The sequence below is a fragment of the Aegilops tauschii genome, chromosome 2 (assembly GCF_002575655.3).
Source record: "Aegilops tauschii subsp. strangulata cultivar AL8/78 chromosome 2, Aet v6.0, whole genome shotgun sequence".
NCBI classification, from domain to species: domain Eukaryota; kingdom Viridiplantae; phylum Streptophyta; class Magnoliopsida; order Poales; family Poaceae; genus Aegilops; species Aegilops tauschii.
This window is the reverse complement of record NC_053036.3, coordinates 348,661,589-348,686,729: the sequence shown is the minus strand read 5'-3', so window position 1 is coordinate 348,686,729 and position 25,141 is coordinate 348,661,589. Positions and strand designations below refer to the sequence as shown.

The 25,141-nt window shown below is 43.6% G+C and overlaps 1 long non-coding RNA gene across 6 annotated transcripts; it reads right to left on the bottom strand.

The window, feature by feature from the left end:
- Positions 1 to 10,270: 10,270 nt before the first annotated feature.
- Positions 10,271 to 24,601, bottom strand: LOC109745036 (uncharacterized). 6 transcript variants are annotated; one of them, XR_012202686.1, is made up of 22 exons: positions 23,896 to 24,601; positions 23,590 to 23,807; positions 23,228 to 23,297; positions 22,368 to 22,578; positions 21,826 to 21,912; positions 21,469 to 21,559; positions 21,270 to 21,407; positions 17,564 to 18,759; positions 17,302 to 17,439; positions 17,129 to 17,218; positions 16,939 to 17,035; positions 16,365 to 16,460; positions 15,762 to 15,841; positions 15,410 to 15,467; positions 15,147 to 15,324; positions 14,692 to 14,779; positions 12,850 to 12,916; positions 12,363 to 12,488; positions 12,099 to 12,281; positions 11,507 to 12,017; positions 11,060 to 11,160; positions 10,271 to 10,834 (listed from the first exon to the last, which is right to left on the bottom strand). It is a non-coding gene; the product is annotated as an uncharacterized lncRNA (long non-coding RNA). The 6 variants fall into 6 exon arrangements; XR_012202685.1 differs by lacking the exon at positions 15,410 to 15,467 and having other exon boundaries at positions 15,147 to 15,217; positions 17,564 to 18,795; positions 21,469 to 21,562; XR_012202689.1 differs by lacking the exon at positions 11,507 to 12,017.
- Between the last annotated feature and the right edge of the window lie 540 nt (positions 24,602 to 25,141).

The window sequence follows — 25,141 nt, the reverse complement described above, 5'->3', positions numbered from 1 at the left end:
GTATGGATCCTTTCTAGAGAAGGAGTTTCTCTCGAAAGAAGTGAGTGGGAGGAAAGTAGAACTTGATGAGGTAACTGTACCTGCTCCCTTATTGGAAAGTAGTTCATCACAGAAATCTGTTCCTGTGACTCCTACACCAATTAGTGAGGAAGTTAATGATGATGATCATGTAACTTCAGATCAAGTTACTACCAAACCTCGTAGGTAAACCAGAGTAAGATCCGCACCAGAGTGGTATGGTAATCCTGTTCTGGAGGTCATGTTATTTGACCATGACGAACCTACGAACTATGAGGAAGCGATGATGAGCCCAGATTCCACAAAATGGCTTGAGGCCATGAAATCTGAGATGAGATCCATGTATGAGAACAAAGTACGGACTTTGATTGATTTGCCCAATCATCGGCGAGTCATTGAGATTAAATGGATCTTCAAGAGGAAGACAGACAGTGATAGTAGTGTTACTGTCTACAAAGCTAGAATTGTCGCAAAAAGGTTTTCGACAAGTTCAAGGTGTTGACTACGATGAGAGTTTCTCACTCGTATCTATGCTTAAGTCTGTCTGAATCATGTTAGGAATTGCCGCATTTTATGAAATATGGAAAAAGGATAAACAAAACTGCATTCCTTAATGGATTTATTAAAGAAGAGTTGTATATGGTGCAACCAGAAGGTTTTGTCAATCCTAAAGGTGCTAACAAAATATGCAAGCTCCAGCGATCCATCTATGGACTGGTGCAAGCATCTTGGAGTAGGAATATACGCTTTGATAAGTTGATCAAAGGATATAGTTTTATACAGACTTGCGATGAAGCCTGTATTTACAAGAAAGTGAGTGAGAGCACTACAACATTTCTGATAAGTATATGTAAGTGACATATTGTTGATCGGAAATAATGTAGAATTATTCTGCAAAGCATAAAGGAGTTTTTCAAAGAAAGACCTCGGTGAAGCTGCTTACATATTGAGCATCAAGATCTATTGAGATAGATGAAGACGCTTGATAAGTTTTTCAAATGAGTACATACCTTAACAAGATTTTGAAGTAGTTCAAAATAGAACAGTCAAAGAAAGAGTTCTTGCCTGTGTTACAAGGTGTGAAATTGAGTAAAGACTCAAAGCCCGACCACGGCAAAAGATAGAAAGAGAATGAAAGTCATTCCCTATGCCTTAGTCATAGGTTCTATAAAGTATGCCATGATGTGTACCAGATCTATTGTATACCATACAATGATTTTGGCAAGGGAGTACAATAGTGATCTAGGAGTAGATCACTGGACAGCGGTCAAAATTATCCTTAGTGGAATAAGGAAATGTTTCTCGATTATGGAAGTGACAAAAGGTTCGTCGTAAAGGGTTACGTCGATGCAAGTTTTGACACTAAATCTAGATGACTCTAAGTCTCGGTCTAGATACATATTGAAAGTGGGAGCAATTAGCTAGAGTAGCTCCGTGCAGAGCATTGTAGACATAGAAATTTGCAAAATACTTACGGATCTGAATGTGACAGACCCGTTGACTAAAATTATCTCACAATCAACACATGATCACACCTTAGTATTCTTTGGGTGTTAATCACATAGCGATGTGAACTACATTATTGACTCTAGTAAACCCTTTGAGTGTTGGTCACATAGAGATGTGAACTATGGGTGTTAATCACATGGTGATGTGAATTATTAATGTTAAATCACATGGCGATGTGAACTAGATTATTGACTCTAGTGCAAGTGGGAGACTGAAGGAAATATGCCCTAGAGGCAATAATAAAGTATTATTTATTTCCTTGTATCACGATAAATATTTATTATTCATGCTAGAATTGTATTAACCGGAAACATAATACATGTGTGAATATATAGACAAACAGAGTGTCACTAGTATGCCTCTACTTGACTAGCTCGGTAATCAAAGATGGTTATGTTTCCTAGCCATAGACATAAGTTGTCATTTGATTAACGAGATCACCTCATTAGGAGAATGACGTGATTGACTTGACCCATTCCGTTAGCTTAGCACTCGATCGTTTAGTATGTTGCTATTGCTTTCTTCATGACTTATACATGTTCCTATGACTATGAGATTATGCAACTCCCGTTTACCGGAGGAACACTTTGTGTGGTACCAAACGTCACAACGTAAATGGGTGATTATAAATGTGCTCTACAGGTGTCTCCAAAGGTACTTGTTGGGTTGGCGTATTTCGAGATTAGGATTTGTCACTCCAATTGTCGGAGAGGTATCTCTGGGCCCACTCGGTAATGCACATCACTTAAGCCTTGCAAGCATTGCAACTAAAGAGTTTGTTGCGAGATGATGTATTACGGAATGAGTAAAGAGACTTGCCGGTAACGAGATTGAACTAGGTATCGAGATACCGACGATCGAATCTCGGGCAAGTAACATACCGATGACAAAGGGAACAACGTATGTTGTTATGCGGTCTGACCGATAAAGATCTTCGTAGAATATGTGGGAGCCAATATGAGCATCCAGGTTCCGCTATTGGTTATTGACCGGAGAGGTGTCTCGGTCATGTCTACATAGTTCTCGAACCCGTAGGGTCCGCACGCTTAACGTTACGATGACAGTTTTATTGAGTTTTGATGTACCGAAGGAGTTCGGAGTCCCGGATGAGATCGGGGACATGACGTGGAGTCTCGAAATGGCCGAGACGTAAAGATCGATATATTGGATGACTATATTCCGACTTCGGAAAGGTTCCGAGTGATTCGGGTATTTTTCGGAGTACCGGAGAGTTACGGGAATACGTATTGGGCCTTATTGGGCCATACGGGAAAGAAGGAAAAGGGCCTCAAGGGTGGCCGCACCCCTCCCCTTGGTCTGGTCCGAATTGGACTAGGGAAGGGGGGCGCCTCCTTCCTTCCTTCTCTTTTTCCCTTCCTTTTTTCCTATTCCATATGGGAGGTGGAATCCTACTAGGACTAGGGAGTCCTAGTAGGACTCCACACTTGGTGCGCCCCCTCCTAGGGCCGGCCTCCTCCTCCCTTGCTCCTTTATATACGGAGGCAGGGGGGCACCCAGAAACACAACAATTGATCCTTGAGATCTCTTAGCCGTGTGCGGTGCCCCCCTCCACCATATTACACCTCGATAATACCGTTGCGGAGCTTAGGCGAAGCCCTGCGTCGGTGGAACATCATCATCGTCACCACGCCGTCGTGCTGACGAAACTCTCCCTCAACACTCGGCTGGATCGGAGTTCGAGGGACGTCATCGAGCTGAACGTGTGTAGAACTCGGAGGTGCCGTGCGTTCGGTACTTGGTCGGTCGGATCGTGAAGATGTACGACTACATCAACCGCGTTGTGATAACGCTTCCGCTATCGGTCTACGAAGGTACGTGGACAACACTCTCCCCTCTCGTTGCTATGCATCACCATGATCTTGCGTGTGCGTAGGAAATTTTTTGAAATTACTACGTTCCCCAACATACAGTTCAGTAACTTAACGTAGCTAGTGCAATCGCTCGTGTTCAGTAAGTGAACTCCTCTTCCTCAGGCTCAGTTAGATCCAACCCCTCGCGCACGCACACACACGCTTACGTACGAGAGAAACGCACAAACCACACTACATTGCTCGGCCCCGACCACCCACCGTAACCGGGAACTCCTCGATATTTTCCTCGCCTCACTTCTACCATGATTTTTTCCATCATGGACGGCCCAAAGAATGTCATGCAGGTGCTTCTCCTGCCGACCCAGGACGAAAAGCCCATTTCTGTCATGGTTTTCTGTCATAGAAGTAGGAGCCCACCGCATCTATGATGATACATGTTTTTGTCACAATTATCGTCATATAAGTGTCATAACCATGACAAAAAAGGTTTTCGTTCGGGCCAAAATGTCACGAATGTCTTTTTTGTAGTGAATCCTCTTTCTCCGCCTGCATCCTCAACACCGCTCTCAGTGGTCACCGCCGTCAGTGTATGAGGATGCCGTCGAGGCACACCATCGGAGGGGGTGGCGACGCGGGGGCTGCTGAAGCACCTGAGCATGACATGAAGATGGAGACAGAGGTTGCTGTCGACGTCGTCGAGGTCTCACGCGACCTTGACGTCCTCGACGGCGTCGTGCTTCCACAGCCGGAGCCGAGGTCCACAACGACTCCGTCGATGACTCCGACGACCACTCCGGTGATGACTCTTACAACGGCGGAGAACCGCTTAGTCATCTATACCCATTTATGTGGCAAATATATCATAGGGTTTCTCTGGTTAGTCCTGCCTCCCCTTTTAGGAATAGAAATCCTATGATTATGTTGTCTCAATGCATGAAATCTGAGTAAGTTTTGTTAGATCCGTGTAGTGTATTGATTGTTTGAATGGTGTATGAAAAAAGTTGACATAAAAATATATTTGAAAAAATATTAATCATCTATTTTAAAAAATGTTAAAATTATATTTAAAATATTTTTTATGTGTACCAAAAATGTATAATGTTTATGAAAAAAGACATAGGCATCAAAACATATATTTAAAAAATAGTAATCATGTATTTGAAAATATTAAAGATGTATAAAAAAGTACCTGATGTATACTAATAATGTTCACCTATGTATTCGACAAAAGGTTGACCATTTAGTCAAAACATGTATTAAAATAAAATGTACATCATATTTGAAAAATGTTTGCCATGTATCATAAAATGTTTGACGTGCACACTAAGTATGTATTTTTTATACCAAAGAAAACTAGACATATGTTATAAAAAAGAAAACCAACGAAAACTGATAAAGAAACAAATAAATAAAAACGAAGATAAAAATGAAAGATAAAAACCAAGAAGAAACAAAGAAAGACGATGAAAAAATAAAGAAAACAGAAATCCGACGAAAACCAGTGAAAAAATAAAATAAAAAAGGAAATAACACAACGAATGAAATCGAGCGGAATCTAACTAAGTCAGAAATAAGCCTGCCGAGTTGTTACATGTGAATGAAAATTCTTTAGCGCGACGAAAGGTACACTAGCGAAAGGGTGCTGCTAATTAACGAGAGCCACTTGCGTCTGGCTGGGAGCCCGTCACTTGGCGCTTCCTTCGGGCCTTTTTTCTGTACGCTTTTTCGGCTTTTAAATAATTTTTCGTTCCGTGAGAAGAACGAATTTACCTCTCGTGGAGGCAAGGATTTGCTTCCTCTAGAGGCACGACCATTGTGACGCCCGGATAATTAAGTTACAGTAACTCCCTGCTAATGATGCCACATCATCATGATTACTGTTGTTAAACTCGCGTTGGTTCGAATCCGGACCAAATTCAAATTTAAATTAAAGTCAAAAATAGAAGTTTTCAAACATGAAAGCTAAAATGTTCAAAGTGTTGCAAATAATCCCTGGATATTTGTAATGTTAAAACCAACCTCTTTTGGATTCCCAAAATGCCCCTGGAATTTAATTTAGTGGTCCAGCAGCAATTAAATCAGCCTTTTCAATTTCTAAAGATGGTTAGGCAACTCTTTTTGGCCTCAAACTTTTTGTGACTCCTAGAAATAATGTGCTTGATTAATTTGACAAGTCTCTTTTCTAACAAAACTCTTTTATTTACAATTTAAAAGAAAATAGTGGAGCAGTTTTAAATAGAAGAAAAACACCCCCACTGCCCTAGGGCCTCGGCCAACTGGCCGGCCCAGCTGGCCACCGTACCCCCCTGGGCTAACCAAGTTGGCTGACCCACCTTCCCACCTTATCCCCTCACCCCGAGCGAACCCTAACCGCTACCAACCCACTCCCCCTCCCCTCGAACCCCCTCGCTCCTCTTCCCCCACCCGACTCGGTCTGATCGGTGGATCGGGGGAGCAACCCCGACCGGCCCCGTCGATCGTCGCCGCCGCCCGGAGGTCCCGACCCCCCTCGCCGGACGCCTGGCAGCTCCTTTCTCGCGCGACGCCCGCCCGAGGCCTCTGCCTTGCCTCGCCGACGCCGCCGCCTCACTGCGTCGTCGCCGTCCCGTCGTTGACCACCGCCGCCCCAAGCTCCGGCACTTCCCCGAGCTCGCTTTAGCACCTCTACAGGGCCTCATGAGCACGCTCCCCCTTCCCCTATCTCCGCTCCCCTACGGTGTCGTCCCCGGCCGTGCTCCCGGCGCCTATCACTGCACCCGCCGGCCTCGCCCGCTCCTCCGTGCTGCCCCACAGCTGCTGCTCCCTTCGCCGCTCACCGACGAGCGCACGTGCCCCGGCTCGCGCTGCCCGCTGACCTCGCCCGCTCGATGTGCCGTCCTCACATCGCCCACGCGTGTGCGTGCCCGCGCTCGGCCCTCCCCCACGCCTGTCGTGCCCCCGCGCAGTCCGCTTCCCCGCACGCGCTCGCGCTCATCGGCTTCCCTGGCCAGCGGTCATGCCTGTCGTGGCCAGCCCCCCCCCCCCCCCCCGTGGCTTGGGCAGGCGGCCTAACGGGCGGCATCGGCGCCCGCACGCCCCCTACGCCCGTAACCGCCCGCCCCGCTAAGGCCTTTGGCCCACTGACCAATGGGGCCCAGCCCCTGGTTATAAATAAAATATAAAAATATAATTAAAATAATAATTAATTAATTAATCTAATTAACTTAATCTAATTAACCTAATTAACTAGGTTAGCTATTTAAATCTGTTTAATTAAACCGTGTCAATGACAGCGGGAGCCACATTTGACCCAGTCAACATCCCTGTTGACTACTGACATCATGTTGATCTCATGGTGATGTCATAACCCTGTTTTCCATTTAATTAAATATGTTAATTCCAAAACCGTTTTAAAAACTTTAGAAATTAATATAAAATAAACCATAGCTCAGATGAACTTACATTATACATGAAAGTTGCTCAGAAAGACGAGACGAATCTACATACGCAACCCATTCGCCTGCCACACGTCCCTCGCATAGCGAACCTGCAACCGTCCCCGTCCGGTTCGTCTGTCCGAAAATACCAAACTTCAGGAAAAAATTCCCGGATGTTTCCCCCTTTGCCGGTATCATGTAGCACCGCGTTAGAACACCCCTAGCACCGCTTATTGTCATGTCATGCATCTGTGTGCTTTGTATTTACCGTTTCTTCCCCCTCTTCTTCTCCGGTAGACCCCGAGACCGCTGCTGATGCCATTGTGATCGACTACGTCGACAAGGACCCTTCTTCCCTTTCCGCGGAGCTTCTAGGCAAGCCCCCCCCTTGAACATTCCGATATCGCCCATTCCATTCTCTCATGCTTGCTTTAGATTTTTCTACTGTTATTGTTTGCTCCTATTCTGATGCATAGCCTGCTTTTGCAACCTGATCATTGTACCTTACCTGCTTATCCTAAACTGCTTAGTACAGGTTGGTTAGTGATCCATCAGTGACCCCCACCTTGTCCTTGTTGCCCCTGCTTCTTCATCGATGACCCGATCAACGTGATCGACGACCAGAGCCCGACACCTCACATCACTTCACCCCCTTAGATGTACGACTCTGCATAGTTACTATCGAGTGCCGAGGGTAATACCTCGTAACACACTCCTGATGATAAATCTGTAGTGTAGCTATTCGATCGTGGTCAACCAGGGTGATCCTCCTTCACCATTCCTGATACGGCTGTGTCATGCAACACCTCAAGTGTGAACCTCGAGGGTGGTTCCTCATATGTTCACCTTGATGATTACATCGAGTGGAATCCATCGAGGGTGATGCCTCGGATTCCCCCTTGATGTCATGGACACATGGTTACCTGAACTTTACTTGAGACCATTGTGGAAGTCGGGTCGGCCCTGAAGGGTACCTGTGAGTTGATGTGAAAGTCGGGCGGGCCCGTAGAGCACCCGTGAGTTTTCTACGTGGCATGGCCGGGCATTCTAGGCCCTTGTCGTAAGTCCATGAGACGGGGCGACGGGGTCACATTATCGCGAGTCTTTGCTCGTCTCCGCGAGGCCCCAATGCACTAACAGGTTTGGGTATTTGTTCTGAGTTGGCCTCTGGCCTTTACGCACTAACCACCACGTGAGAATAGTTATGGGCCTCGACGTCGCAGTATCAGTCGAAGCTTTGTCAAACGTCCACTTCAGCATTGCGGCACAGCCTGGTCGGCGCCCCAGTGGAGGTGGCCTGTATCACCCTGCACGCAATGACCAAGAGTGCAACGGGCGATGGGCCCAAGACCCCGGAGTGCTTAGGATGTAGACCGGCGGGGACCTCTCTGCTCAGCCTAGGTAGGGCTGCGACGTGTTGATCTTTTGAGGCCGAGCATTGACTCAGAAAGTGTGTCCGGCCAGAGTAATCAAGTGTGTTGGGTAATGTGGTGCACCCCTGCAGGGAAGTTATCTATTCGAATACTTGCGAGTACTTTGGATGAGTACTCATAGTTGCTTTGCTACCCCTTCCCCCCCCCCCTTCTTCCTTTTTTCTGGTTGTTGCAACCAGATGGTGGATCCCTGGAGCCAGTGCCACCGCCGACGAATACTACTACATGGAGGCCGCCGAAGACTAGGAGTAGTTAGGAGGTCCCAGGCAGGAGGCCTTGCCTCTTCGATCGTTGATGTTTGTGCTATCCTTCTTAAGGCAAAACTTGTTTAACTTATGTTTATACTCAGATATTGTTGCTTCCGCTGACTCTTGTGTATCGAACTTTTGTATTCGAGCCCTTGAGGCCCCTGGCTCGTAATATAAAGCTTGTATTATTTTAATTTGTGTCTAGAGTTATGTTGTGATATCTTCCCGTGAGTCCCTGATCTTGATCATACACATTTGCGTGTATGATTGAATCGGGGGCGTCACAAGTTGGTATCAGAGCCGACTGCTTGTAGGATCCCCCTTTCCAACTCTTTGGCCGAAGTTGAGTCTAGTTTTTGAAAACTATTTTACTAACATGGCTGTGTGGCTTACGGGCCCACGTCACCATTGGATGGTATTAGGATCTTTTATTCCTCGACTATACTCACTACAAAAAAATACACTTCCCTGATGATACGTGTTTGTCACAGTAGGTCACTTTTTTGTCATGCATGTACATCCATGACGATTTTATGATAGAATCAAGATAGTCGTACCTGTGCTGTCGTAGAAGTGTTCCATGACATTACCAAAATTATCATCATGGAAGTGTCCACTTCCATGACGATAAATCGCACGTCATAGAAGTGCTTCGTCAAGGGTGACTGACACGTGGCATTGACTGTAACGGGTCGCCATTAAGCTATCGGGTCCGGTTTTGGATCTGATAACCCGTTAACAGCCCGGACCAATGGGGATTTTCCACGTGTAAAATTCTCATTGGCCGGAGGAAACACGTGTTTGATCACCGTTGGGACAGATGTCATCAACTCATTGGACAGGAGGAACCTATGATATGTCGACACGTGGCACGACCCAACAGAGGCCCATTCCGGTGAAAAGGCCGGCCCAGCTAAAGGCCCACCATGTTTTTCAAACACTAGTGGGCTGGCCCGTTAACAACCTGCCATGTTTTGGGTCAAATTGAGGCCCATACCAGATCAGGCCCGTTCACAGTCTGTCGTGTTTTGGGCCAAATTACGGCCCATATCGGATCAGGCCCGTTAACATGCCACTGTTCTTTTGGGCCCATTCTAAGACAGGTTTGTATTTCAGCCTATTAAATGCACGTTTACCAGTTCGGCCCGATAATAGTTTCGGCCTGTTAGCGGCCCGTGGTGCATCTGGGACGTTGTCGGCCCGGTTTAACTTTAGGCCATTTAACAGCCCATGCAGAAACTGGGCTATTTCTTGTCCGAAGTAACTTTAGGCCTCTTAACGGCCCATAGTCTTCGTGGATAAATTTCAGCCCAACTGGCCTATCGGCTTGTTAGTGGCCTGTGTAACAGTTGGGCCTAATTACAGCCCGCGTTGAATCCGGCCTGCTTACAGCCCATCTGATAATGGCTCATGACACTTTTGGGCCTATGGCCCGCGTGGATACCGGCCTGCTTAAAGCCCATAATTTTATTGGGCCAAACAGGCCCGAGATATATTTTGGCCTGTTAACTGCTCGTCCTATTTGGGCCAAACATGGGCCTTAGGCATTTTCGGCCTGTATTGGCCCATGAATTTTTCGGCCCAACGCTAGCCCAATCTAGGTTTTAGCCTGTTAAAAGCCCATGGTATTCTCTGGCACAGCTGGCTAGAAATTTACTCGGCCTGTTAAAGGCAGGAAACTACGATAGGTTTAGACCTGCTAATGGCCCAAGATGATTATAGGCCCATGTTTTGGCCCATATGAGTAACGAGCCGGCCGGAAGACCGACAACACTAAGATCCACTGAACCTTCTGGCCTAAATTACAGCATACCGACCAAAGAATAAACCTAGACTATACAATAAAGAAATTACGACATATTACATCCACTGGGAATCAAAGTTCGCTACCGGTGATAATAAAGAGCAACATGACCGCGGAACACATACGCTGGGCATCAAAGGTCGCCACCAGTGCATATAAACGCGCCAAAAAAAGAATATACAAAACTGAGAGCACTTCAGAAGGCACTAGGCCTGGCCAGGACGGGCCTCGCAAGCAGCCTAACAAGCTGATGAGACCTCAGTTGTGTCAACGATACATGCTCCATCCCTAGCTGTATGGCAGCATAGTGCACAAGGCAGTCCTCTGACATCTTCATTGCATCTTTGACTTCAAGTCAGAGCTGAGCTGAAGCAAGCCTTTCCGCTTTAAGTTGAGACTGAAGAAGTCGAACTGATTGAGGCAGTGACTGCACAGAGGTTGTCTCACACCTGCTGGTGAATAGCTTTAACTCACTGTCTTCATCAAGACAAGACCTTGGGGTCATCTCGCTGTCCTCAATATGGTTTGGCTCACTATCTTCCCTAAAGTTCTGCCTGGCATAAGAGATACGACTCTGAAAGAGAAACAAGGAGACACGTAACAGGTTTCACAATTATATAAGCAAATAAATGAATCTGTTCTGCATAAGGAACATGTTTTTACAACTACAATTTAAAACTGGTAGTTGTTGCAAACATCCAATCAGATGTAAACAGCAAGTAAACAGCAATGGAGGAAATGATGCCTATCCAAATCTATACTAGAACAAAGTTTGAAGGCTTGAGAAGGATGAACTTACATTACATGTTAACACGGGCTGGACAAAGCCCTTCTCCATGTTGATGGAAGGATAATTCAATATATTCCCCAAAGAAATTCTTTATAAGCGTTGCCATTATTCTACATTTTGTAAACAATAAATATAGATCAAATAATATTGAAAGAAACAGAGCATAATGAAGCTCAGATGCAAACTGATGATACATAATCAAATAGCAATTAATTAAGTACAGGGTTACAAGGCAAAAGGTGCTGACAAAAGGAATGCAGACATCAACATGTGCAATGGCATTGGCTTTATTCAACACTAGATGACCCGTTGCGCCCATGGCGCAAAGGCCAAATGTAAGCCAATTGGTGTAAGAGTATGCATTAACATATTGTTGTTCAAAATGAATAGCTCATATACTATATGCAGTAAGTACATAAGATTGAAAATGATACACCAAGTCATGTAGGAAAGTACCCTTGTGATCTTTTCAAATTGGATAAATAATCATGCAGAGGCCTTTGGATATGCACTTGAAGGAGCATATATTTCCTTTATCATGGTTGTTTCAAAAGCATGCGATAGAGCAGTCTAAGTAGCGGATAATCGATAGCTAAATGCACAACACTGTCTTAGGGGATTACAGAAGATCAAAAAGGAGGATAAACATAGATGTCTTTGTAGGCATTTATACTAATACTATGTTATATAGCAAGGGGCTCCTGCAGCTTGCTTATATTGAGTAGACAATCAGGCGCAATCCCTTGGAAGTGCATTTAAAGCCGAAAGCATATGCTTGCCCTTCGTTCATGTGGGTCCGACGAAAGAAGTCGCTCCAGCCTTTAGTGATGGTGGCCCTTTTGTCAACTCCCTTGATAAAGCGGACCGTGACGGTGGTTGTTCCGTCTCCAGTTGTGATTGGAAGTTCACCGTGGTCAGCATTCATGTGTGGGAAAAGGGAACCCGTAGAAAAGTGGACATTAAAGTACTGAAAACAATTGTAAAGGTTAGTCACTATCATTTTATACCATGCAATATGAAACAAAACAGAATAATTGCAAAGGATTACCATTCTTTTGCCTTGTGTTGCAAATGTTTCTGTCATGTGGCACACATAGTAGTTATTAGGCGTGGTGGTGCTGCGGATGATCTTTCGCAGTGCACGAACATTATGTTGTAGAGCCTAACTGTGTTGCCCCACACAACGTAACGTGGTGACTAAACTCATCTAAGTAGTGCTTGCAAGGCTCACCTATGTTAAATTGCGCAAAATTATACTTTTCAGTAGCTGTTGCGAGAGCTGATGGAATGGGAAGAGTAATGTAGTTCTTACCACGGAGAATGGACTTTCCAGGCTTTAGATGGATTTTCTTGCCTTTGAACTTTTGGATTAAGCTTGCTTTGCGTGGGCGATGAATATACTCGTGTCGCTTATTGTGCTTCCGACATAGTGGTTCGTCTGTGTTGAATAGGTAAGGAGATCATTGTAAAAGGTTGCAACAGCAGATAGAGGATAACATAAACAAACAGAGGGGCTAATTAGCTTGTGTGTATTAGTGAAAGGCAGAAAATGGTATCCATCCTATATGGTAAGCTAGAAGTAGTAAGCAGTGCTTGCACATGTAACAACAAATAAATACAACATTAATGAATAGCAAACAGAAGATCTATTGGACCCTGAAAGAAGTTTGTTTTATTACATACTTGATCAACTTGCATGTGTAAGTGATGCAAAAAACTATTCAAACAGCATGCATCAGCGAAGAAGAAGAAACATTCTTTGCAATATAAACAATTATAAATACGTTTTTCAGAATTACCATGGGTAATTTGGCCACCGCTGGTATCATTGGCTGTGTCTACCTCCTCTTGTTTAACAGCAGCCATCTGGAAAGAAGTAATAGAATAATTAAGCTGATATATTAGACCATGGTATTATTTGTGATGATTAACAGTGATGCACATAGACTTAACAGGACATTAGTAGTAAAAGGCGGTCATTATATTTAATAAATAATCCTAGCCCTCAAAAATCTGATTTCTTTATGTGGGAGGGGAAGCATATCGCTCAATGCCAGTGGGTGAAATCGACGGCATCCCATCGAACCCAGTAGAGGGCAGATCTCTCTCGCCTCATTTTCAAGGTATGGCGGATGAAGATCTCATGGCTCTTGGCCATGTGAGTGCTCTTCATTGACTTGAAGATTGGATGGGATAGTGCTTGTGAGCATCATATTAAGAACCAGAGACATGGCAAAAATTATGGTGATTTCATATGTTAATAAACCGGAAAAAGTAGCAAGATGAGTCTGAAAAACAAATCTCTTGACAGTGCTCTCTGGCAAGCGTTGCAGAGATCGGGAAAACTCTGTCATAGTCTCTATAACAACATCTCCTGTAGGCTGGGCGTAACATACAGACTTTTGGAGCTACACTGTCTTTGAGCATAGCATCTAAAAATAGTGCTTGATGGAAGATGTACAGGATCTATTTGGAAATTTTGAGATGATATTGTAAGTGTTAGGTTATCTCTCATAAAAATAACTATATAAGTATTAGATAAATTGATTTGCCTCTTTATCGATTCTGTAAGAGAAATCTTGGCTCGTCTGTATGAATCTAATGCAGTTGTTGGATCCTACCTTATAAATCTGGCAGTTGGAACGCGTATGCAGAAGGGAAGAGGTGGCTTGTTCGTTGGTGAGTCCTTGAGGCAGGCGTGCCGTGAGCGAATACGTCGGTAGCACGCCGTGACGACGGACAGCGGCGCTACTTCGGAGCGGCTTCTTGGCCATGGCTCCAGGAGCCGGTCGATGCCAGGTCAGTCACTGTCGATGCAGATGGGGGAGGTGGTCCGGCGGTGGATCTGGATAAGGAATCTGGAGCGGCTGAGTTTAATGGGAGCTGCGGTCTCCTTCTAAAAAGGGTCAGGCGAAGATTTCTATGGGCTGGTGATGGGCTGTGAAAATTTTCGAAAGCCACTGTATTAAGCAGGCCAGTCTATTTTACAGAAACTTGTTTAGTTGATGGAGAGCGTTTTTTGCGGCTACAAAAGCCAGAACCACATTATTTATTATTTTTGCGGGGCAGAACCACATTATTATGTTTGTTAATGAAAAAAATATTTCTGTGCAGGCGTTGCACAGAGATTTAGTAGTACACATTTTTTCTGTTGGCATAAAAAAATGTATACCATAGTCAGGGGGCTATATGATTGGTTGTCTATGGTAGACAGAAGGGCGACAAAATGTTTTGTGAAGGAAAATAAGAATGTGATTTTTATGAAGGCTAATCTCGATGGAGAAAACAGTGGCATCTGAAAATTGTTTTTTCCTTTTTTACCAATAGGGCTGCATATTTTGTAAGCATCTATAAATTCCAATGGATTACTTTTGGCTTGTTGCACGACATAGGGAGTATATCGAACAGGTGTGTATGATTGATATTAGAGTCATGGTGGCTTGTGTTACAATAAGCAAGCAGGGAAAAAGAATGAATTAGAAATAACAAGCCTCGGTAAAAGTTGTTGTTTTGTAGATCAGAAACAAAGGCGCCATAAAATGATTTAAGTGTTGCCAAATGGGTCCTCTTCATGTAATAAGCATGTAATATTGCAGAACTATAATATAGTCTTCTTAAACTAAATTGTGACAAATTCTTACTCTGGCACACTTGAGGTAGTCACCACGAGCATAAATGCTTTCACCATCAAACAGTCTCTTATCCATTGGTTTTACGACTCTTGTCAAACTGCATTCGCACGACATCTATGTGAGGTTCACACATTCAAAAATATGGCCAACTTGTAATTCTATGGTCTGCAATACTGCAAAATCAGATAAATGTTTTGGAATGGCTAAAGAGTAAAGATAACACACAAAAAATAGTGACTTTGGGCCAACAAAGCAGAAGCACATGATTACTGATTTGGTGTCGGCTTACTTCTTAAAGCACAAAATAGCATGGCTACACAACCTTGCTTTGAGGAAAGTGAGCATAACAGCTACCCATTAAACGCGGTTATGAAGGAAAAAGGACAACCTAACCATAATTGCATAACGAATTATTTTGCAGCAGAAACAACATCATGTTGGCCAACCTGAAAGAAAGGACTCACCTTTAATGAAGAAGGAAGCCGAACACACCCACATTATAACAGCAACAAGAGAATTTCCAAGAATTTCTGGACTACAAAAATTCATAGAAACTCCATTATGTGGGACAAACTCACATTGGCGAGCTTGGTGAGCAATTACACAGGGACACGATTAAGCAAGCAAACTCAAGACCTGGTTCTAACAATTGCCAACCGTGAAATAATACAATTAGTGAGTGAAATATTACATGCTAAGCAAGCAAACTCAAGAAACTGATTCTAACCAGTTAACTGTAGACAAGTAGTCTAGAATTCATGTGACATGTGGTGTTCTCTGAATAACTATAAAAACAGAGGAAACAATAGAAGATGGTAAGAAATAATTTTATGTTGCAGAAATAAGAATACTTAATGAAGCATTGGGGCATAAGAATACATAAATGAGTCAATAGTTAACTCATTAGCAAGATCTGCACTTCAATCCAAAAGTAAGAGTTGTCTATTGCTGATCACTTGCTACACTGATGAAACATTCATCAGAATATTATCACTCACTAACCGGCAAACTAGCACACACAAAACACACATCATGCATGAGGTAATGGCTCTATGGGCATTGACATCACCGATCCATACCTGCACACGAATTGATGAACAAAGGTGAGGGCACACATGGCTAGCATGGTAGGAGGAAGCATTGGCAGGGAAGGCAAGAGCTGCAACCAAGGGAACCATAGAGAATATCAGTGGCAGGCACAACAAATGGAAGAAATTAAATAAGCTAATTCTTTTAGCGTTCAGCAGAACTGTACAAAGAACCGAATGCCACCACAAATTGAACCTAACAAGCCCACCATATTAGCATATACAATAATCAGGCGTCATTGCAACTTTCATTTAGGGGAATCTAAAATAGAGAAATAAATATACCAATGGACATGGAACATCCTGTTGTGCTTGATTGCATTTTCAAATCACCGTGTTGATCTTAAATTATTTCAGAAGATAAGAACAGAGGCATAGGCATCACAAAATATTTGAATGATTGGGGTGTAGAGAAATTTGGGATGCTACATCATTGTTCAGGTTTACTTAGAAACCGAAGGATATCTCTCCCTACCAAATCCAGCAAGAAGTTTAGTGCGGATGCACCAAACGCCATGAATCGGATCCTAGTCCAGCATAAACTTGTCATTCAACAAGAGCAAATCGAAGAAGCGGCCTAGAGGAATTACTCACCGGCATGGTACTTCTCGACCGACAGCATCACCATGCACTGTCATGCCATCCCCAGCTTACGCATTTTGCATAGCATCATCTTTAAACAAATTTAACCTGCAGAGAATAACTTTTGTTGATCGATAGGTAAGAGTAGTGCTAAAATGTTCATGGGAAATCCTCTTTTGAGTTGTACAAATGGTGAGACATTATTAAAGACACAAAGAATAGCATTAAGTATACAAGCGTGACAAATGGCACCAAACTCTCGAGGTTTTCAATATCTGCTGAAATTGGGGTATTGGAGGAAAAACCCAGTTCTCACATAATTTTCAATTGCAGACAAAGAAACCTTGACTGGACCGAGACTCATACAATTCTGTGCTAACATTCAGTTCTGCAAAATTAACATATACCGAGACTTGTTCAAGCTCCTAAACAAATAGCTATATTATAGATGGTGTCCAAATTCAACAAAAGGCGCGTTCAGCCATGCCTACTATCAAGACTTGGCCACTTAAATCTAAAGCAACATGACAGTTTTATCTACGACCAGAGAAGGGCGCAGGGGACAAGCTCCAGCTGCCTATGCAACCTCATACTCATGGTGTGAGGTTATGGAAATCGAGGGATGTGCCGCTGTTGGCCAATGTCATCATCGGTGTTGGAACCAACCCCCACCCAAACCCTAGCTGCAAATAAGGAATACAGTAGAAAGACATGAATTAGAGGGAGGAGCTCATGTGACCATGGGAAGACGAGGAAGCGAGGAAGAAAGAGCTCACCTGTGCCGAGCATCCCCTCCTCGACTGTGGGCTTTCCTCGGCCTCCTCAACCAGGGGCTGTCCTTGAGCTTTCCCGATCATCTTCATTAACTGTCATATTCAACATACCCTGAAGTTGACTAATCAACAGGAGTGAAACGAAGAACAAAAAGAAACTAAGAGAGGGTTCCTACAGATTATGCCATATACAAAACTACATCATTGGAGTGCTCGCCTCGAAGCTCCTTCATTGGGAACATCTCCGGAAGTAAAGCCCCATTTCCATATAACCAATCTGATACTTAGATCAACCATCACCACCACAATTTTTTCTGTAGGTATAAACAAGAAAAAATACAGAGAAGAAAAATGAGCATGTATCATGTATGGCCTACAGGTATGAACAAGAACAATGAGCTGATTAGTACGAAAGGAAAGAAGCGGAAGGAAGAGGACCATGGACACGAACTGTTGTTGCGAAGCACGAAGTCGCCCCTTCCCCCTCCTCTGGTGGCGCTTGGCCCATCACCAGTCTTGCTGCTCCTTCCCTCGCCCGCCAGACCCCCGCCGGCCGCCACCATCGCCTGCATCCAGGCCGCCAACAGCAGCCTTGACCCGCCCCCCACCCTCAGCTCACTCCGGAGGCGTCGTCCTCGCCCGCGAGGAGGAGGATGCAGGGGAGCCCGTCCCGTTGCGCCAATGGCGCAAAGGGCGAGAGCGAACCATGGAAGAAAAGAATATTTAGAGACCAGTCATTAAATCTTTGAAGCAAGGAAGTAGATATTTATGTATGATAGCGTTATCTATTACATTAAAGGTAGGTTCATAGGCCAAAAGAAAGGCTTGAGATTAGTTTATGATAAGCAAAGTTACATGGAGAGAGATGCATCAAAGTCAGTACAACGCATAGTGTTCATAGCTGCGTTTAGTATGCATACCAGACTGCCTAAGAGTAAGCCTATGCCTACGGTGATCACTCATAGTTGTAGCCATCACCCATCTCATTAACAAAATCCACACCACAACTTGAGTCTGAGCTTGGATCATATGGGTATATACCTTTCTGCTGCAGTGAGAGACATGCCGCGCTTGTAATGCTTTGAAGTTCAACCACGACATCATGAATCTCCAGAAGAGCATGTCTGTCATTGAAGAAGCAGTAGGTAGCTCCAGCATGATAATGGATTTCGTTTGGTGCAACACACACTTCATCCACATACTCGCACCCTTCCCTAGTCATCTGTTTGATGGTCTTCTTGTGCTTCTTAATTTCTTTTCCTTTTTCGAGTAGCTTGTTTGTGATGCTTGCATATGCCTTTTTTTTTCTTCTTGCAGATGCTCATAGTTGAAATCAAGAAGCACCTTGTGCTCTCTCCGTTCCATGAACCTGAGGGCTCGAACAGCCGCGTGATTGATCGATAACACCCCATCCTGATTCATCGATAACACCCCATCCTTACATACGGGTCTGACAGCGCAATTCGTTCTGCTGAAATGCAGAAATGCTCCTTTGTGGGGTAAAACTCAACTACCGACACATATCCACCCTCCTCAAGCCTACGTACGAAGTAGACTGGTTTAGGGAGCTCGAGCTTTTCAAATTGCCTCAGCTAGAAACTTGTTGGATAGCTCAACCAGCCCAATGAGGATCACTTTGAAAGAAGATAAATCCAAAGGTTAGGCACAAGCTGTAAATGGAGTGTATATTAAGAATGATTACCAACAAAGTTTTAGCACCGTTAAGAATCTAATAACCCCTGAGAAAACTGATGACATGAGATTACAAGATAATCAATATAACCATAGAGACATGAAATCACATGGATTCAGGTATACAATGGTACCTACGGGTATAGGAAATCAAACATATTTTGATAGCGGAAGTAAATCGCAAGAATTAACTTTGTGGATTGTAAGCATGGAATGAAATAACTGTACATACATTTTAGTAAGCAATCGATAAGGAATCAAGGTTAGGAAATTATCTACTCTAATCTGATTGCGCAAATATAATTTCCGTCGGCACACACCAGAAGACTTGCGTATGGCAAGTGAATTTCGGCAAGACAGGTAATCATAAGCATAGTTAAAACCAGAACGAAAAGAGTGAATTCCGTCGGCACACACCAGAGCTTATGTCGATTTCATCTTATTGCACAATTTCAGGTCGACTGGCTCCAATAGGCGTGAGCACCAGGTGTCAATCCCGAAGTGGTCTCCGCCGCCGGCTGAGTCGGTCAAGGTCAATGTTGATGCTGCGATTTTTGCCCAGACTAAACGCATGGGCATTGGTGTTGTGATCCGAAATCATCTAGGTCTGGTGCTGGCAGCAAGCAGAGGGTTTATTCATCATGTTGATAATCCGGAGCTGGGTGAAGCTTATTGCAATGCGCCATGCGTTGTTTTTTGCTGAAGATTCCAGTTTCCAGAAAATCCTTGTGGAGACAGATTGTGCCAGTTTGATCAACAAAATTAAGAGTAAAGTGGATGACAGGTCTCACACAGGTGCTGTAGTTTTTGATATTAAGAGTAGGGCTCCAAGGTTCTTATCCTGTTGTTTTACTCATGTTAGTCGAAGTTGTAATGAGGCAGCACATGTTCTAGCAAAGTCTGCTGAACATGATGAAGGGTCATGCTGGTTTAATGTATCTCCTGAAGTTATCAGGAATATAGTTTGTACTGAACAGTTCTGAAATGTATGAATGAGGCTGCCCATTATCTCTCAAAAAAAAAGAGTGGATCTAAAACATAGAAGGTTGCCCCGGGGAGCAAGGCAGAATGTGTAGGAGATCGTGGTCTACTTCATTGAAGAAGAAAGCAGATCAAAGACCTAAGAACAGAAAGAATGGTCAACCAAACTGGAAAGAGAATGAGAGAGAGATCTGCTGCGACCACTATTTGGGTGTTGCTTAATCATTTTATCTTCTCACTGTTGTTGTCTTTTGAATCAGAAACTGTTTGAATATACAAGGATCCAAATAAAAATGCAACTAATACCCAAAGAGGCATTTTGGGAAATTCATTTAGTTCCATTGGAACTAAATACTTCGAGTAAGGTCTCAAGTTTGAATTTCACTGGAAATTCAAACAAGATCAACCCAAAATAATCAATGCATCCTTTCTTATTTGTTTTCTTTTGAATCGGAAACTGTCGGAAGCTTTTCTGAGTAATGCAGAGGCCCGGCCACTTGTTGATGATCCTGTAAGATGTGTTGGAGTCCCACAAGAATCAAATGCCTCAGGGATCTCCTCGACTGGACAGTGGGAAACGGGTATATACATTTGTATTTCTCCAGCAATGCCACAACAAAGAGCAATTGTTGTTCTTGGACTAATATGCAAATAAGATCAACATCAAATGCAATGGCCCAAGTCTACTCACGATTAATGTGAAAAGGACAAATAATAAGAATAATGAATGGACAAGATAATCTCCTTACAACATATGGATACAATAAAGCGAGGATCCTATATCATACTACATATATTTGATGGATTGCGTCCTTTTCAACACCTTTTCATGTAATACAACATGATACATTACAATGTAATTTATTTTATACGTTCATAAGAAAGTGATTAAAAAGTAGTTCATTAGCACAAAACAGAATTAAAAATATAGTTCAGTCTCTCAAAAAACTAATCAAATACTTTCCACCTAGGCCCTACCAAAAATTTCACCCTTTGTCAAACGGTTGTCACTCTAAAATTTGAAAAGAAGCTAAAGCACATAACATAAAAGGTTGGTCATCTATTGCAATGCCACAACAGAAATCAAACTCGACTTTCTATTTTCTGCCACACACCGGGTAAGCAATTCACCAAGCACGCACAGAACAAAAAGGGCGAACGTAAACAAAGTCTCGTTGTATATACATATTAGCCACATGATACAAGTTCACTGATAGATCAAGAAAACATCAACAACACACCCTACTGTGAGGAAAAGCTCCCACAGATTGCTGACTATTAGATAACAATTTATTTACAACATGTTAACATGTAAAGTGAATATAATTATAGATCTTGATCTTATAGAACCAAAACCAACAAAGAACATTTCATAGTTATCAGATCAAATTGTTCCTCGGTGAGTATAGACTCACTTACACTGACATAGAATGTCAATTTATATTGTGGAGTCCACTCATCATAAGTTTACCTTGTCTGGATGTGCAAACATTGATTTTTGTTTTAGAGTCCGGTGGATAACAATGCAGGGATATAGAACAAGATTTATTCTCAGAATACAACAAATGGAAGCGACATGGTTAGAACCTAGAACTCCGTTCTTCGGAATCTGCAAATGAAAATTCAGTTGGAAACTGCAGTAGTTCAATGAAAACTATGGACGCCCTTACCCTCCCATTAATTATGTAATGCAGCCTCCATTGGGTACACTCAATTATTATAATAACCGTTACCCTCCCGCAGATCATGATCAGGCACTCGCTGCTTCAGAAAACAAGAGCATATTTAGTAAGGCATATGAAATCACTGCTATAGAATCGGCAAATGACAGTTTAGTTGGAAACTACGGTACCACGATCAAAATTATGGATGCCCTTACCCTACTGCGACTAAGACACACTCAGTTGTCAAAATCAGTCACCCTCCAGCATATCAAGATTAGGTACAAAAGCATATTTTCTCAAGAAACGACATATTGACATAATTATAAGAAAGAGGAATCAACAGAGTAGCAGTAAGGTGCCAACCTCGCCAAATTTAGTCACTGTATTAGCTTGAATATGAATTCCAGCTGGCACCATATCATTGACCTTGCAGGAAGCAACATAAATGCACTGAACAGTTGCAAATTCAGAGTTAAGAGTGTTTTCATGACGGAAAATATGGTTGTGACTGAAGATGGTAAAAAATGGTAAACTAATCTATCTTCGCCTTCCAGTTTGTAGGAACTAAGATCATACACAAACCTGTATACAGTACCAATGTAACTTGTCAAGGGGTAAAAATCAAACTGCTATTCTCCAGAGTTGAACTGAACTAAATACAAAATAAGGCATTGCAACGAACTTGTGGTGGAAAACCTACACATTAATTCATCTTGGCAAAAGAAAGTAGTCGAGGGGAAAATAATAAAATTATGACTAATACGTCACAATGCTTGATTGGAGTTTAACCCGAAAAAGAAAACAAGCTAGGAAGATCATAGATGCACCATAAGAATTCCAAACAAGCACTGCAAATAACCATGGGTGTTCAAGAGAGAGAGGGGGAAGAGAGACATAGGGTTCACCTTGTTCTTCTTTACCTAAATATTCCTCAATATTCTTTCTTTGCTCCTTTTCGTCAGATTTGCAAACAACTGGGAAAACACAACAGCTGTTCGGTCGAACTGTGTCTTCCTGAGCAGACCTCGACTGCGCGAACTAACAACAATGTTGTACTACGTTCACATGGTCCACTTCTCTCCTTTGTAGTGCATGCCATAAAAACCGATCCTTCCACTGTAGATGCCAGAGTAATTAAATTATAATTTTTCATTTCTATTCCCTGACAAAAGTGTAACAGAACAGCTATGTTTGGTAAGCAGTATCATATACTTCGTCTAAAAAAGGGTATAACATATACAAGGGCATATATCGAATGAATATGAGTGTGTAAGATATTATACAGCGTCGCAAAGAGTGTCGATAGCATTGTCAAATTTGCCGAGGTCCATGATCAGATCATCAAGAACATTTAGTATGCTATTTTCTGTACAATCCATTTCTACTCTGCATGCACACGCACATGTGGTTTTAGATAATGGAGGAGTGACATTGTTCTTCCATGCATGTTATGTTGATCACAGAACCAAATTTTAGGACAAGAATAGAAGCTAGCTAGTCAGTACTTTCAGTAGTATCATTCATTTATTTATTTTCCTTGTTGAGGAAAACCTGTTTTTCTTTCTTTAGAAAACAATCGACAAGACAGGGAACAAAGAAATCTTCTGAACCAAACCTGGCTAGACTGTGGTGGTGCTCACATGTGTGGTAATTTAGAAATGAAAACAAGCTAGGAAGATCATAGATGCACCATAAGAAGAAACAAGAATTGCAAACAACCATGGCTGTACATGAGAGAGAGGGGGAAGAGAGAGAGGGAGTTCACCTTGTTCTTCTTCACCAAAACTCTTCCTCAATATTCTTCCTTTTCTCTTCTTTGTCGGATTTGCACACAGCTGGGAGAAACCCATAAATTGATATATACAAATCAGATTATTGGTAAAAGGGGAAGATGTACTATTAAAAAAAGAATTAATTCCCCCTTAAACAAAAATGCCATCCTAGGATAAGAAAGAAGAAAACCAACTAACATGTCTAGCAGTCTAGAAACAGGGAGTCCGGGGAATCGTTGATATGTCAGCATGAGTTGATCAAGGAGTGGTAAAAATCAAAATAAATAAGGGCACGTACAGACTAATTTCTTCTTGTATCTATCTTTCCCTTAAAAAAATGCAGTTCAGAGATGACCTTGGCTCGTTGGAGCTCCGGAGCAGCCGTGAACTCACAGCCATCGGCAGCAGATGAGGAGGTCTCTGTAGAGGAGAGGAGACCATGGCATCTGGAAAGGACAGATGAGGCGGCAATGGCGGTGTCGACCCTTGCAAGGCCGCAGATGGTTGCTTGTTCGTGACGGAGCGGTCAGCTCACAGAACAGAGCCCCCACTCCAACCACTGGATGTCCTAGACTGAAACGAATGGCACACCCAATGAGGCTAAGCGAGGGTGGAGAGGCAAGGAAGTTGAGAGATGGAGAGACAACACAAAAGATGATACCTGCCCAGTAGCAGCACCATCCCATCCATTGGCTGCGTGTGCATTGCTCCTCACCGCATTTCACCTGAAACGCTTGAGGAGGAGGTCGCCAAAGGAGAGGGGGCACCAGATCCACAGAACACCACCCTCATTGGACGTGACCGCCCCATGCTGCAAGCCACCACCCACCCTCGTCTCCCTTCTCCTCGATCTCCCATTCCCTTATGTGATGCGCCATCGTCGATCTATCCTCCCTTGCTCAAGAATTTGGGCGCGGGCCTGGGATGGGGCTCCCCGAGGTCCAGCGTCCCATGGCCGGCGGCGCCGCCTCACCAGGCACGGCCTGCGCCTTCACCCTGTCTCGGGACTCCTCCCTCTTCCCAACAGCTCGAGCCAACAGCGACGGGCCGGTCGGGTTCGCCCACGAAGCGTGTGGCCACGATGGCCTGCACGCGAGCGATGGGAAGGCGGGGAGGAGGAAGAGGCGAGGCGGTGGAGGAGTAGCAGCCGGCGGCGGGGCTCCGAGGGCGCAGAAGAAGGAGGAGGAGGAGGAGGTGGGAGGGAGCGGCGGCGGGTGAGGGAGGAAGGAGCGAGGGACGTGGGGCTGTGGATTGGGGCTAGGGTTCGATGCCGTTTTCGTCCCTCGCGCGGTGCGGTGTTTTTTGCGCTCGCGTGGTGCGCTGCGCCCCCAGGCGCGGGCGCGGTGCGGTGGTCTTTTTCGCCTCGCGTGGTGCCGTGCACTCGAGCCATCAGTTGTATGTTTGATTTTGGTAAGAGTAAATGTAGACATGATAATTTGAAGAAAGTGAAGAGCAGGGCAGATAAGATGCAGAGTAATGCTAGACAATCTACTATCTCGCGATACAAGTACAGTAATACCACCACTGTCTGTTATTACTTGTCGCTCAAATGGATGTATCTAGCATTATTAAGTTCTAAATACATCCAATTGATCAACAATTAATTCGATACAGAGGGAGTACATGACAACAGGTACTTACATGAGCAATCCAAAACTTCATAACCATTATGTTAATTCTACATGTATCTAAGAGTAAATATAGATCTTATAATTTCAAGCAAAGGAAGGATAAAGAAGTGAACATTTACAGTGATGCTACATAATCAAACAGCAATGAGTGTAAGTATGCTGACAAAGGGCAAAAGATACTGACAAGAGCAATGCAGAGCTCAGTATTGTTGTGAGATCCTATGATCCTTTGAGTAAGGAGATTCATCTGAAATTAGTTTTCATACAAGAGAGAAG